At 44.9% G+C, this 16674-nt stretch overlaps 1 long non-coding RNA gene across 1 annotated transcript; it reads left to right on the forward strand.

The window, feature by feature from the left end:
- Nucleotides 1–4443: 4443 nt before the first annotated feature.
- LOC121001134 lies at nt 4444–16390 on the forward strand. The gene is made up of 3 exons (XR_005778987.1): nt 4444–4557; nt 14704–14706; nt 16361–16390. It is a non-coding gene; the product is annotated as an uncharacterized LOC121001134 (long non-coding RNA).
- The last annotated feature ends 284 nt before the right edge of the window (nt 16391–16674 follow it).

Genomic DNA, 16674 nt, shown 5'->3' on the forward strand with positions numbered 1-16674 from the left:
TAACATTAACTTAAAGGGGTTCTGCACTTTGTTTAAACTGATGATACTAGTCGTGACGTCACTGGGCCTGCGGTAAACAGTAAAGAAGGCCGCGGCACTGCTGGAGCGCCGCTGCCTTCTCAAACAGCTGATCGGCGAGGGTCCCGTGTGTCAGACCCCCGCCGATCAGAAGCTGATGATCTATCCAGAGGATAGATCATCAGTTTAAACAAAGTGCAGAACCCCTTTAACTGGGGGCCGGCGGAGATCAGGCTGCAACCCGGCAAATATGCCGAGAATCGGCCAGAAGAAAACCCTTGCATTTGCCGGATCTTGGCTGGTCCCCATTATAGTTAATGGGGCCAGACGGCGACATTTAAGCTTCTAGCAATGTTGGAATCCTGGATACTAAGCGCTAGTGTGAAACTAACCTAATGCAACTACAGTGAAAAAAATTATCCTAGTGAAGACTTACAAGTAGCAAAACCTAAAATTGCGATTGATGATGATTTATTTGTACTATTAATGATCATGCTCGTTAGTATGGTGTATGACTTTCTTATTGTATGCTTTTTAATTATTGTGTATTATATTAAATAAAAATCTTGACATTCTAATAAGACATTATATTTAACCTATTTTCATTGGTACAACTACAAATATATAAGAATACATGTTAGCAAATGCCCTCCGGTTCTCTTTTTTTGCTTCTCATGGTTTACCTACAAAGTCATTATACTACAGTAAGACAGTGTTCATGCATAATCCAATGTCTAATGAAGTCTTTACAACCAAAAAACGCTTGTTTCCTTTGAACCTGGTCTGGGGTCCATTGGAGAACAGAAAGAGCTGTCGCCCAAAAAGGCAAATTAGTGTACAAACCTCACGTAAAATATACTACTGGTTGCGGTTATAGAATGCTTTGGCTACACAGGCTTCCAACTTGCTTAAAGGGGTTTTCCAAGCTCCTGATGTTGATGACCTATCCTAAGGATAGGTCATTAATATCCAATCAGTGAGGGTCTCACAACCTGCATCCCCACTGATCAGCTATTATATGCAGCTTCCAGCGCCAGAACAAGCTGCTGAATGGAACAGGAAGCATACTGTAGCTTTGTTCTTGTCAACATGCAATGGCCATGCTGGGTTACTGTAGCTCATCTCAGCTGAGCTGCAGTACACCTGTATGGCCACTGCACATTAAACAGAGCTGTGCTTTGTGCTCCATTCAAAGTGCTTTGTCCAGCACCAGAGGTTGCGGGGAACATCTGATCGGTGGGGGTGCAAGGTTTCTGGCCCCCACTGTATGCATACTGATGACTGATCCTGAGGATGGGTTATCAGTATCAGGAGTCTGGAAAACTTCTTTAAAGGGAATCTGTCACCTGCTTTTAGCATTTTAAGCTTTCAACATTGCCATGTACCATAACATAAAGTACCTTATTTCCTGCAGTGGTCTTCTTACTTTATTTCATTTTGTCATTTTGATAAAAAAAGATCTTTTTCTCATATGCTAATGAAGCTCCAAGTTGCCCAGAGGGCAACCAGAATCTCGGCCGCCAGAATCTCGCGCAGGCGCAGTACCGCCTGCGGCCTGCGCCTGTGCGATCATCAAGCTCCTGAGGGCAACAGCCTCAAAAGTCTCACTGGGCATGCGCCAAGCCCAGTGACGTAATCTGAGCGCTGTTGCCTCAAGAGCTTGATGATCGTGCAGGCGCAGGCCGCAGGCGGTACTGTGGCTGCGCGAGATTTCTGGCGGCCGACAGGAAGAAGAACGGGGCATTTCTTGAAGGTAGAAGATGACATGGTGAGGGGCGGAACCGTTTGCCTGGGCTGTGGGAGGTTATTTCAGGATCAGCAGGCGTTCTTGGGATTCAAATTAAGGCGGGCTGGGCACTGCAGGGGGGCGTCACTGGACTCCAGAGAGGGAAAAAAACGCCCCTTTGGGCACCTTGGAGCTTCATTAGCATATCAGAAAAATATCTTTTTTATCAAAATGACAAAACAAAATAAAGTAAGAAGACCACTGCAGGAAATAAGGTACTTTATTGAACATGGCAATGTTGAAAGCTTAAAATACTAAAAGCAGGTGACAGATTCCCTTTAAGGTAGAATTAGGGAGAATCTCAGAAGAAAAATATTTTCTCTGTCATAAAAGTATGAGTTGGAAATAACGCTTTGCTCAGCCTGAAGTCAAGGACTAGAAGGATCTGCAACTAAAGAACAAAAGATTAACAACAAAGAGAAGGAAAATAATAAAAGCACAACCCAATATATCTGTGAAGGTTCTCATTTATCCAGGTCATGGTATATCTGTAAAGAATAAATCAAGGCAACTGGACTTACTGTAGATTTCTTGAAAACGTTTCACTCAGCTCGTTGGAAGAACGAGTGAAACGTTTTCAAGAAATCTACAGTAAGTCCAGTTGCCTTGATTTATTCTTTACAGATACAACCCAATATACTGTAAATACATATGTGCAGCAATGCTAGAAAGTCTTTCATAGTATATATGCTACATTCACATATTAGGACACATCTCTGAATCATTGGTTTCATTCAGTCGCATTGACACAGGTGTATAAATTCCAGCCTCTAGCCATGCAATCTGCTTTTACTCATATCTGTGAAAGAATGACTCCTTCTAAAGAGCATGATCCTGTAATAGGATTCCACCATTGCAACAAATGAGTTCGACATTTTTACCACCTAGATATTCCATGATCAACTGTGAGTTATATTATTGTAAAATGGAAGCGTTAAGAAACCGCAGCAACTCAGCGTCAAAGTGACAGACCACATAAATTTACAGAGTGGGATCGCCATGTGCTAAGACGCATGGTGCATAAAAATTGCCAACATTCTGCTGACTCAATAACTGGAGGTTTCTAGCAAGGGTTTCCATGGTCGAGCAGTTGCATGCATGCCTTACCTCACTCAGCCCAATGCCAAGTGTCAGATCGAGTGGTGTAAAGCATGCTGCCACTGACTGTTCTGTGGAGTGATGAATCATGCTTCTCTGTATGCAGTCTGATGGACGTATCTCGGTTTGGGGAATGTCAGGAAACGCGTTACCTACCTGACAGTGTACCAACTGTAAAGTTTGGTGAAGAAGGGATAAAGCTATGGGATTGTTTTTCAGAGGTTGACCTGGGCTCTTTATGCTGCATTTACATGCAGCAATCAAGCACGCAATTGTCAGGAAAGAAGCTCTTTTCTCTTGTTCCAGCAGAGCTGATGGTGCCCTGCTGGTCTAGGCAGGGCTCCCCCAGAAGGGACGAGCTTTCTGCGGCACAACCTCCCTTGTCAGGGAGTAAACTCCATGCAACCTCTCCCCATGAAAGGAAAGGCTAGACTGACTTTCCATTCACTAACTCCTCCCTCTCTAGAGGGGGCTGGAATGGACAAAAAGGTTCCTTTCCAGATAAACTAGCTCTGCCATCCTTGCCGCCATCTGCTGGTGAACCAGGCACATTACATACAATACAACAGTTTCATAGAAAATAAATATACATTTTTGCAGGATATGAGATGAATACACATGATGGCATTAGATCAACCAAAGGAGATAGTGATGGGGCAAAAAGAGTGGTAATGCCCCCTAGCGATCACCTCCACAGTATAAGGACGAGCCATGGCTACAGCGATCGCTCATCCTCATACAGCTGCATTGTTTATGGGCAGCAGAATGCTGTTTAGACAGCATGATCTGCTGCCCATAAATGATAATTTAGTTGCCCACATGAACGATTGTTTCACCCAATGAACAACCATTTTGCTTGTTTATTGGGGATCTGCAGCACCTTTAGATGGGCAGCCTATTACTTCATAGGAACTTTTATCCCCGTTAATCTGCCTGATAGTCGGGCAGTGTAAACCAGCTTTTAGTTCCAGTGAAGTGAAATCTTAATGCAGCCATCAACTGCAAACAATAGTGTTCAGTGATGAAAGCAGGCTCTGCCTTGGTTCTAATGATGGGCACATCACAGTTTGCAGGAGGGCTGGAGAGCGCCTACTGCCATCATGCACAGACCAACACCAGGTGTCATGGTGTGGGGCACCATAAGTTACCTATGCCCGTTTCTGTTTGGTATTCATGTAGGAAACATTGACCTGGTATCTGGTATCTCTAGGACATTATGGAACCAGTCCTACCCCCTTTTTTCTCCAACAAAATAACACCCACACACTACCTGCACTACACAACGTGCTCTTCAGGGTATCAAGCAGATCCCCTGACCAGTTCAATCACCAGATCTCTCTCCCATCAAGAATGTCTGGGTCTGGATGGGGAGACAGATCTACTATGCACAACTGCCAACAAACACTTTGGCTGAACTACAGTTCCAAGTTAAAATATCTTGAAATTACATACTACAGGGGGATATCCAGCATCTGTATTACTGTTACCATGCCACAGGGGCCACCTATATCACAGCAAAGGGAGATGTGTAACGCCCCAGAGTGGCATTACCACTTCTGCACCCCGCTACTGTCTTTACTGGTTAACCTCATGTTATCATGTGTATTTTTCCAGGTCCAAACACTGTGCATTTCCTATTTTGTAACTATGTTCACGTGAAATGTTAGGATCCCGAAAATCCCATTTGGAGGGATCTTCATGGGATTATGATTATCCCAAGGGCTGGTATTGAGTTTTTTTGCGGGAGATTTTCCCGCCTAGATGATTTCCCGCCAAGAAATCCAGTGGCCAAGGTGGCTAAATTTAGCTTGGTTGCTAGGTGGAGGGAAGATTGAGGGTGATTGGCTAGGTAGGGATCCTATGGGTGAATGGTTGCTGGGGCTTGGAAGTTTTCGGTCCCCCAGCAACAGGTAAGGCATTGGAGAAGCAGTTTGGGGTGGTGGGGAAGATTGTGTATATAAGATGAGGTGACCGGTATTAGGCTGACTGCCAAGCTGTGTTGAGGATCCAGCTGCCCTCCTGCTGCCGGTCAAGACTGCCCGCCTGGGTGGACTGCTTCCCTGCCTTCAGTCGGAGCTCAAGTGGCGTGCAGAGGACAGAGAAACAGCTGCCTGGTTGGATGCCTGCCTGCTGGACCTCTCTTTATCTGGGCCGGACGTTTTGGAGCCATGCGATGTGGTCCCGGCGTCTGGATCAGCGGCTGTTTCGTCGGTGGATGCGGTGACTCCAGCTGTCTCTCCTGCGCTCCTTGCAGCGTGAGAGGAGGCAGCGCACAATTTTCTCTCCCACCCTCTGCAGGTCCTCACCTGATCGGCGTGCTGCGGAGAAGCGAACGGTGTCTGCTGCCAGAACAGGAAGTGGCCTCAAGCGGATGACGTCAGTTCTGGTTGCGCACCACAGTTCAGGGTCCCCTGGAAACTTTGGAAAGAATATTGGTTCCGCTCTGCCTGCTGGGAGAAGAGGTTCCCAGCCATCTCTGCAGGACGGCTGTTCTTCTGTTGCACCGCACCATAAGAAGAACCGGCAGCGCAGGAGTCGGTTTCCCTCAGCGCAGCGTCTGGCCCAGCAGCTCCGCTCTGGCGTTGAGCAGCTGGGTGATGCGTGCCAAGAAGAGTCCTTTCAGCCGCCTGACGAATCCAGTCCATCTGCGGATCAACCGGGGGCTGCGTCTGGGGGCGAGTGTGTCACTGGTTTAGCACCTGTTTTAGCATCTTTGTCGAAAGTTTTGTCCTCCTTGCAGAGTTTGGTCCCCCCTTTACCTGCGCCTGTGGGTCCGTCCGCTTTGGCGGGTGACGTTACTGATGCGTGGCGTGCAGGTGATCAGGGGAGGGGGGGGGACTCGGATAGTGAGGACTCCCTTCCTTTGCTGTTACCTTCTAGGGGGAAAGGGGTGATTGAGATTTCTTATAAAGAGCCGCTCCCTCCACAGAAGAGGGCTTATCTTTGGAAAGAGGCGATGTCTGGTAAAGCTGATGTACTGTGTATTCAGGAATCCCACTTGTTGCAGAAAGATGCCTACAGGATTAGACACCGCTTGTTCCCAACTATAATTCATTCTCATAACGTACAGAAAAACAGAGGAGTTTTTATCGCTGTCAGAAACTCTGTGTCCTTTTTTCTACTCTCACAGGTGATAGATCCCCGGGGCAGATACGTTGTCTTGGTATGTGTGGTCTTACTCCAGTTGGCAGAAAAATTCCAATCTTCTCCCCCTCCAGTTTGGAGGAATAACCCATTTATCCTTTCCCATCCTAAACACAAACTTGCAATTACAAAAGCCCTACAGGAATACTTTCAGTTAAATGCAAACTCAGTTCCTGACCCATACGTAGTATGGCAAGCACACAAGGCATTCATAAGAGGCATCTTAATACAAATTAATCACATAGAAAAGAAAAAAAGGGAAAAAGAACTAACAGATACTCTAGCAAGGATCTCGACTCTAGAATCAAAAAATAAGCGACTTCCATCTGTTGAGACAGCCACTGACCTGCGCATTGAAAGGGATAAATTAATGTGTCTCCTTAACAATGACTTTACTAAAACCCTTATGCGCACTAAGGCCAGATATTACGCTCAGGGAAACAAAGCAGGAAAACTTCTAGCCTCAAAACTAAAACACCAGCAAGCAAAATCTAGGATCCCCTTCCTCTTACATCCTACGACTAAATCGAAAGTTATTGATCCAAGAGATATAGCAGAGCAATTCCGCCTCTACTACAATGACTTATATAATCTTAAGGATAGCTTATCCCTTCCAACTGATTATGAATCCCTAGTACAAGACTTTATAGACAAAGCTAAACTGCCCAAGCTATCCCAATCTCACCTATCACAACTAAACGCCCCTAATCCAAGATCTTGAATTTACCGTATTTTTCGCCCTATAAGACGCACCGGCCCATAAGACGCACCTAGGTTTTTGGGGAGGAAAATAAGAAAAAAAAATTTTTTAACCAAAAGGTGTGCTGTGTGTTTGGTGGGTTTGGAACTAATGGTGGTCTGTGGATGGCACTATTACTGGGGATCTGTGGATGACTGACACTGTTATGGGGGGGATCTGTGGATGACGGTCACTGTTATGGGGGGATCTGTGGATGACGGACACTGTTATGGGGGGATCTGTGAATGACGGTCACTGTTGTGGGGGGATCTGTGGATGACGGTCACTGTTGTGGGGGGATCTGTGGATGACGGACACTGTTATGGGGGGGATCTGTGGATGACTGACACTGTTATGGGGGGGATCTGTGGATGACTGACACTGTTACAGGGGGGGGATCTGTGGCTGGCACTGTTACAGGGGGGGGATCTGTGGCTGGCACTGTTACAGGGGGGGATCTGCGGATGGCACTGTTATGGGCTGGGGGGATCTGTGGGTGGCACTGTTATATATGTGCCATCCACAGACCCCCCAGCCCATAACAGTGCCATCCACAGACCCCCCCCCCAGCCCATAACAGTGACATCCACAGACCCCCCCCAGCCCATAACAGTGACATCCACAGACCCCCCCAGCACATAACTGTGCCATCCACAGATCCCCCCCGCCTCCCCCCCCCCCGCTGCCGCCAGTATACAAATATAAGATGTTATATTCATTTATTGGTTATTAAACATGCCCCCTCAGTCCTATTACTACCTTACATCCTAATCGCTTCTGTAGAATTCAGGCAGCCCAAGCCGGGCGGCCGGCGCGTCTCTCACTGACGTCACTTGCCTGCGCCGCCGGCTTCATTCAGGCACATGACAAGAGTTACGCTGCCGCCCGCCTGGCCTGCCTGAATTCTACAGATGCGAATAGGATGTAAGGTAGTAATAGGACTGAGGGGGCATGTTTAATAACCAATAAATGAATATGACATCTTATATTAGTATACCGGAGCAGCGGGGCGGGGCTATACTGCACTGACTGCACCGCCCCGCCGCTATTGCCAGCCCCCAGATCCTCCTCCCAGTCCCTCCCCGAGTCCCCGCTCGCTCCTACATCGCAGCTTGCGAAGTAAAACGACAGGCATTCGCCCCATAAGATGCAGGGGCATTTCTCCCCCATTTTGGGGGAAGAAAAAGTGCGTCTTATGGGGCGAAAAATACGGTAATTAATTAATTTCTTCCCTCCCCCTGGGAAAATCTCCAGGCCCAGACGGAATGAATATTACAAACACTATTACCCTACTTTAGCCCCTTTCCTTCTACCACTGTTTCAAAAGACGATGTCTGGCTCTTCCTTCCCTTCAGATATGTTGATGGCACTAATTGTTACATTACCCAAACCTGGCAAACCCCCGGACTCCCCCAAAATTTTAGGCCAATATCCCTTCTAAACTCTGACATAAAAATCATTGCTAAACTGATTGCTTCCAGGCTAGCCCCAATCCTTCCCCAATTAATAGGTGATGACCAATCAGGCTTTGTGAAAGGCAGACAGGCATCTGATAATACTAGACGCTTGTTTAACATCATTAATGTTGCGGAATTACGCAACACTCCCATGGTTGCGGTTACCCTGGACGCAGAAAAGGCGTTTGATCGCCTCCACTGGCATTATGCTTTTTCTGTTCTTGAATCCATGGGTTTTACTGGCCCTATTATTCAATCAATCCGAGGTTTATATTCAGACCCTATAGCAAAGAATTTTGTCAATGGGGTACTCTCAAAAAGCTTCCACATTACTAATGGTTCCCGGCAGGGATATCCTCTCTCCCCCCTTTTATTTATTCTGGCGTTAGAACCCCTTGCTCAACACATTCGCCTCTCGCCCGACATACACGGACTACGAATAGGTTCAAAGTCCCATGTAATATCACTATACGCTGACGACATTATTTTAACAATGACTAATCCTAATCAATCATTAACTCACGCATTTTCCATTATTTCTCATTATGGCGGTCTCTCATATTACAAAATGAATAACTCCAAATCCCAAGTGCTCCCTGTTAACATCCCTCTGACAGAGCTAAGAGTCCTAAAGAATATGTTTCCGCTTGACTGGCAAACATCACATCTCCCTTACTTGGGAATCAAATTGTCCTACCCTTGTTCACTCGCATACCAACACAATTATGCACCACTTCTCACCACTTTGACTAAGGATTTCGCTTCTTTTAACATGCAAGAGGTTTCTTGGGTTGGCAGAATAGCGTAATTTCAAATGATGACTTTACCTAAGCTCATCTATATTTTCCGGGCGCTACCTGTTCCAGTTCCTGAGTCCTTCTTCAGAGACGCTCAAAAAATTACCAATAGCTATATATGGAAATCTAGTCGTCCTAGAGTTGCCCAATCTATTATGTTCAGAAGGAAACAGGTTGGTGGACTAGGCCTTCCTCCATCAAAGATTACTTTCTCTCTATTAGTCTTTCTTTTACTAGAGAGTGGTGGAATCCACTTTCAACAAAACCGTAGGTTAAGATGGAATCCATACTTACCCCTAATGGATCGTTGAAGGATTTACTCTACCTATCTTTATTAAAACCTAAGAGTATAGACCATCCTCTGATTATGGTGAAACAAGCTATTGTATTGTGGTCCAAGTTTCATTTATCACAAGGCACAACCAATCTCAATATTTTACCGCATGTATCGATGAATACTCTAAGTTTGTGTATAAATAATATTGATCTCTCACCCTGGACCACAGCTGGCATTATGTCTTCTGCCCAATTAGTGGAGAACTCAGCCATGATTTCCTTTGATAAAATATGCCAATTATACTGCGTACCTTCCTCACAATTTCTCTCTTATATGAGAATAGACCACTGCCTCAGTAATTTGCTTCTCTCCCCTCCTAGATCTCATCCAGAGGTGATTAGGATTTTCCAGTCACCTTCTCTATTCAGGCATCATACCACTCATCATTTATACAATATACTAAATGAGAAGGCTAAATTTAGCAAATCTTCTCCCTTGTTGAAATGGGAAAGTGAACTAAAATTGTCATTTTCAGAGGAGAGATGGGCTGAGGCAGTCCGTTTTATTGGAGTTACATTTAAAGGGATTCTGTCACCAGGTTTGACCCGTGTCAGCTAAACATATGCTGATGTTCAGGGCGTCTTCACGATTCCTAATGTGGGCTTATAAATGTCATCTGTGGGCTTATTTAGCTAAAAAACACTAACCTGTCAGTCAAACAAATAAGGTGCCCAAGGGGATGTTAATGGGTGCAAGATGACCGCCGCACCCACCGCCGTTCGTGCCCAGCGCCGCCTTTCCGGACTTCTGCGCCGCCTCCTAATCCTCTGTGCCGCCTCTAGCTCTCCCTCTCTCCCCCCTCCTTCTGCTGTAAGATCTCGCGCTTGTGCACAGTGCTCTGCCTGATGTGCCCATACGGACTTCTCCATTTGGCTTCTTACAGCGAAGTGCGCATGCGCCAGCACTTCGCTCAACCCCTGTATGCGCGAGATCTTACAGCAGGAGGAGGGGGGAGGGAGGGAGAGCGAGAGGCGGCACAGAGAATTAGGAGGCGGCGCAGAAGTCCGGAAAGGCGGCGCTGGGCACGAACGGCGGTGGGTGCGGCGGGCATCTTGCACCCATTAACATCCCCTTGGGCACCTTATTTGTTTGACTGATAGGTTAGTAATAGCTGTTTTTTCGCTAAATAAGCCCACAGATGACATATATAAGCCCACATTAGGAATCATGAAGACGCCCTGAACATCAGCATATGTTTAGCTGACAGGGGTCAAACCTGGTGACAGAATCCCTTTAAGTGCGTTACACATTATAAAGCCGGGATTAAAACCCTTCTTAGGTGGTACTATACGCCTCATCGCCTAAGCATCATTTATCCTGGTACTTCGGCTTGTTGCTGGCGTGAATGTGGTAATACCGGTTCTCTTCTCCACATACTTTGGGCATGTCCAAAACTCATTCCCTTTTGGGGTTCGATATTTGATCTGATAGCACAAACCACTGGTATACGGTTATCTCCTTCCCCAGCATTAGCCCTTCTGTTTCTTTATATAGATGATCTACCGTTTGATGACAGACGTGTTATAGAACATATATCACTCAGTGCTAAATTGGTTATCACAAGACATTGGAAGGAAGTGAATCCTCCGGCAATCTCCGAAGTGATCCACACTCTTAATGCCACGAGAGAGACTTCTCCCAGACACAATGTTAAGCCAGACTTTAAAGAAAAAGACCTGGTCCCCCTGGATGTTGAGTCCCTATTATGTACCATGAATAGCTTATCATCTTCTAGAATAGGCCGCTGCGCTGCTCAATAGACCTTATATTTTACAGTCTCCGTTTTATTTAATTTTATTGCTAAAGTGAAGAACTTAGAGTTTAGTTCCTACCAAAGGAAAGTAAGTTCAATAATAATTGAATACTTGCATTGTCTCCTGACTTCTTGTTATCTTTATGAGGCAAATTGAGGGTTTGTGCCTCACCCTCAACTGTATTGCACTGTAATGTTATTGGTATAATACCATTGTATTAATGCTGTTTGTTTCTCTTTATGATTTTTACAGGAAGCACCGTATGGATCATCGGCCATTCCTTCGTGCACTGGGCCCATAGAAGAGCATTAGGAAGATCATACAGTGACAATCTTTCCTGGTCTACAGATGATGTTCGAATTTTTTGGAACGGGGTTAGAGGATTGCGTTGGGAAGGGGTGCTAGATGTAATCCTTGAAATGTGTTCTTTATATTCTGATCCGGATGTTATTATTTTTCATGCAGGTGGTAATGACGTAGGTAAGGTAGGCACTATTGAGTTGGCATTTAGTATGCAACGGACCTTAGTCAGAGTCAGGCGGTTGTTTCCGGACGCTCGTCTGATTTTTTCTGAAATGGTGCCGAGATTGTTATGGCTGTCTTATGCGAATTTTAAGTTTTTGGATAAAATTAGAATTCGCGTAAACAGGATCATGGCTCGTTTTATGCCACTAGTTTGGGGTTTTTCTTTTAGGCACATGGACTTGGAAGGAGGTTTGCCCGGCCTTTATTTTTCAGATAAAATTCATCTTTCAAAGATTGGCCTGGATATTTTTAATTTGGATTTGCAGACCATGATCGAATTAGCTTTGGATGGGGTGGGGCCCATGCCCCCTGCTTAGGTGGCATGGTCTGTTGGGTAAGGTCGCTCGCCAATAAGTGCCAAGTAGACGAGTTGATTCAGGTATTTAGGTCGAGCTTAAGGCTGGCCTAATCAGTGGTTATTATGATTATTATTTATTATTTTTGGAATTTTATGGTTATTTATTATTGAGCTGTTCTTTAATAAAGTTGGCCGTGAAGAACTTAGAGTTTAGTTCCTACCAAAGGAAAGTAAGTTCAATAATAATTGAATACTTGCATTGTCTTCTGACTACTTGTTATCTTTATGAGGCAAATTGAGGGTTTGTGCCTCACCCTCAACTGTATTGCTCTGTAATGTTATTGGTGTAATACCATTGTTCTCTTTATATATACCCTTTTGCATAATGAATATCATTTGTAAATATACGCTATGCAAAATCAATAAAAACGATTATTCATAAAGAGCCGCTCCCTTGTGATGTCTCACCTCTGGGCTTTCATTTGTGTCCATGTCTGTGAAGGAAAAGATATGGAGGGATGAATTCGTAGTCTTATTCTTGTTACCAGCATCAAAGGAATTTATTGCTAAGTTAGAAAGGTGGGATGATAAGATAGAGGAGGATAGGAGGCGTCCGATCCCTCGGACGTTTAATAACTGGTTACAGCCTTATTGTATATTTTGCAGTGTGATGGGTGAGAAGTTCCCACAGAAATGTTCAGGTTTATTTCAGCATTTAGACAATGTTTTAGAAGCCTATAGGAATTTTGGGGGGTTGGGTTGGTTTGTATATGATGAGGGCGTTAGGCAACGGCTGGCTGTTTATCCTAGCATGCAATGGGGCACAAAGGACGTGGGGTTGTGGCTGAATTTGTTGGTTCCACAGCGTACGTCTTTTTCTGCACCTAAGCAGCAGCCAGCTTTGACAGGACAACAATCCGGGTTGAGAAAAGGCACGTGCTTTGCGTTTAATGTCGATGGCCTTCGTCCTGTAAATACAAGCATGAATTTACATTCTGTGGGGGTAGTCACCCCATGGTCCGTTATTTTAAGATAGCCAATTTACCCAATCTGCCTTCTACCAGGGAATTTATTGCAAAGAGCATGGACGCTGGTAAAGTTGGAGAGCATGCGTCCTTGGCTAGAGCAATACCCAAGTCGCATGATGGGGGCTCTGCTCCTTGAGGGTTTTGGGGTAGGATTTCAGTTACCGGTTTTCTCTGGATTGGGTTGTTTATGGAGGAATAACATCTTCGGTAGCACAGTTACCGCTGGTGGTCCAGGCGATATTGGAGAAAGAGTTGGCATTGGATCGGATTGCTGGTCCTTTCCCATCCCCTTCTTTTGCTAATTTCCATATTTCCTCATTAGGGGTGGTACCGAAAAAAGAGCCGGGTGCTTATCGTTTAATTCATCATTTGTCATTTCCTTATGGGGCATCGCTGAATGATGAAATTGATAAAGCATTGTGCGCAGTTAAGTATGCTACTTTTGATTCAGCAGTGAGTCTGGTGCGTAGCTATGGCAACAGGGCTTTGATGGCGAAAGCGGATATCCAGTCCGCTTTTCGCCTATTGCCGATCCACCCATCTGCTTTTAGTTCTTTGGGTTTTCATTTTCAGGGTTTGTTTTATTTTGATAAGTGTCTACCAATGGGGTGTTCGTTATCTTGTTTTTATTTTGAGGATTTTTCTTCCTTCCTTGAGTGGGTGGTTGTGGCTAGGAGCATGCGGGGTGCTGTTACGCATTATTTGGACGATTTCTTGTTTATTGGTCCAGTGAACTCTTCGGTTTGTTCAGATCTGTTAGAATCCTTTTTTAATATTTGTTCTGAGTTTGGTGTTCCTTTGGCGTTTGACAAAACTGTGTATCCGGTTAGTTGTTTGGAGTATTTGGGTATTGTTATTGATTCTGAAAGAGGTGAGTTTAGGCTTCCGGTTGAGAAGGTGAATAAAATATCACTTTGTTGTTGAGTAGACGGAATGCAACAGTGAAAGAAATTCAGTCTCTATTAAGCCTTTTAGCCTTTGCCTCTAGAGTGATTCCGATGGGTCGTGTTTTTTGTAGGCAACTGGCAGCAAAGGTGGCGGGTATGCGTAACCCAGTTTTTCATGTACACTTGGGCAGGGAGGTTAGAGAAGATTTGTCAATGTGGTTGGAATTTTTTCAGCAGTTTAATGGTCGTTCGTATTGGCAGGATGATTTTGTCTCTGCTCCTGCTTTGGATTTGTTTACAGACGCAGCGGGGTCTTGTGGTTTTGGAGCTTATTGGAAAGGTCATTGGTGTGCCGCTAAATGGCATCCGTCATGGGTGGAGAACGGGGTGACGAAGAATATTGTTTCGTTGGAATTGTTTCCCGTGGTGGTGTCTTTAGTTTTATGGGGTAAGTTTTTTGCTAATAAGAGGATTTTTCTGCACACTGATAATAAGGGGGTTTTGTTTGCTATTAACTGTTTATCGTCCAATTGTCCATTAGTTAAGTTGTCGCGTCATTTAGTTTTGTTGTGTTTAAAGTTGAATATTTGGATTAAAGCTAGGCATATTCCAGGTGTGGATAAGTCTATTGCTGACGCGCTCTCTCGTTTTCAGTTTCAGGTTTTTCACGCATTGACAAGGGGGGCCGACCTAGAGGGGGAGGAATGGCCTCTTTATCTTTGGAATCTGATTTGGTCCTAGGTATGTCCTATCTGAGGTCGTCTTTGGCCCCGGCTACTTGGTCAGAATATGTCCGTTCGTGGGGTAAGTGGTGCCGTTTTGTGAAGTTTATGAGATAGTCCCCTTTTGTAGGTGATGAAAGTTCGACCTTATCCTTTTGTTTGTATCTTTTTAAGGAGCAGTTGGCGCATGCAACTGTGGTGCGGGTTTTGGCAGGCGTGTCCTTTTTTCTTCGAGTTTTGGGTGTTCCTGTGTTTTTAGATTATTTTATGGTTAAGCAGGTTCTGAAGGGTTACAAAGTGGGTAATTGTTTTCCGGATAATAGGTGTCCTATTTCCCCCGGGTTATTGTCTTCATTATGTCAGGTAACGTCGCTGATCTGCGATAATGCATATGAGTCGTTGCTATTTTCTTCAGTCAGAGATCTTGCCTAAAAGTAGTACATCTGATGTGGGTTTGGCCTGATCGAACGTGAGTGTGCATAGTAATTATATTTAGTTTTTTCTTCCTCGTTCAAAGACGGATCGGGCAGGTAAGGGTTCTTGGATCTGAGTGGGTAGAGTCCAGTCGGGTGATATCTGCCCTGTAAGTATTCTGTCACGCTACTGGCATTGTAGGCCGGCAGGTGGGGGTTTGTTTTTTGTTCATGTTGATTCCTCTCCAGTAACGCAATATCAATTTAGAACAGTTTTAAGTAAATGCTTGAAGGAGGATTTTAAAATCACGTCTCATTCATTTAGGATTGGGGCTGCGACTACAGCGGCCCGTTTGGGGATGAGTAAGTCTCGGATTAAAACGTTGGGAAGGTGGTCTTCTAACCGTTTTCAGCTCTATATCAGACCGTCACTTCAGGTTATTTAATGCTGTTTGTTTCTCTTTATGGTTTTTACAGGAAGTACCGTATGGATCATCGGCCATTCCTTCGTGCACTGGGCCCATAGAAGAGCATTAGGAAGATCATACGGTGACAATCTTTCCTGGTCTACAGATGAGGTTCGAATTTTTTGGAACGGGGTTAGAGGATTGCGTTGGGAAGGGGTGCTAGATGTAATCCTTGAAATGTGTTCTTTATATCCTGATCCGGATGTTATTATTTTTCATGCAGGTGGTAATGACGTAGATAAGGTAGGCACTATTGAGTTGGCATTTAGTATGAAACGGACCTTAGTCAGAGTCAGGCGGTTGTTTCAGGATGCTCGTCTGATTTTTTCTGAAATGGTGCAGAGATTGTTATGGCTGTCTTATGCGAATTTTAAGTTTTTGGATAAAATTAGAATTCGCATAAACAGGATCATGGCTCGTTTTATGCCACTAGTTTGGGGTTTTTCTTTTAGGCACATGGACTTGGAAGGAGGTTTGCCCGGCCTTTATTTTTCAGATAAAATTCATCGTTCAGAGATTGGCCTGGATATTTTTAATTTGGATTTGCAGACCATGATCGAATTAGCTTTGGATGGGGTGGGGCCCATGCCCCCTGCTTAGGTGGCATGGTCTGTTGGGTAAGGTCGCTCGCCAATAAGTGGCAAGCGGATGAGTTGATTCAGGTATTTAGGTCGAGCTTAAGGCTGGCCTAATCAGTGGTTTTTATGATTATTATTTATTATTATTGGAATTTTATGGTTATTTAATATTGAGCTGTTCTTTAATAAAGTTGCCCGTGGCCTATTTTTATCCATTATAATGTGTCCATGTGTCTTTTAATTTTATGGTTAATAGATTTCTGGTTGGGTGGGGTCAGTATAATCTATAATCCCATGTGCCTGGTTCACCAGCAGGTGGCAGCAAATATGGCAGAGCTACAGTTAGATAGAATGGAGCTTTCCATTCCATTCTAACACCCCCCTCTGTGGAGGAGTGGACAAGTCCCACTTCCTGCAGGAAGGGTGGGGACCAGTTTCTAAAACAGTCTAGCTTAACCCCTGCTAGGGGAAGGAAGCAAGGGCTGGGCACGTCACCATTGGATGTGCCCCAGCTAAGCAAAGCCAAGCCAGCTAGAGCACCTTTAGCTCTGCTGGAATTGGAGGCCACAGCTTAAAGCCTCAGAAGCCAGGAGGAGTTTTCCCTGGACAAATCTAGAGACAGACCA

This window comes from Bufo bufo, chromosome 5 (assembly GCF_905171765.1).
Source record: "Bufo bufo chromosome 5, aBufBuf1.1, whole genome shotgun sequence".
Taxonomy (NCBI): domain Eukaryota; kingdom Metazoa; phylum Chordata; class Amphibia; order Anura; family Bufonidae; genus Bufo; species Bufo bufo.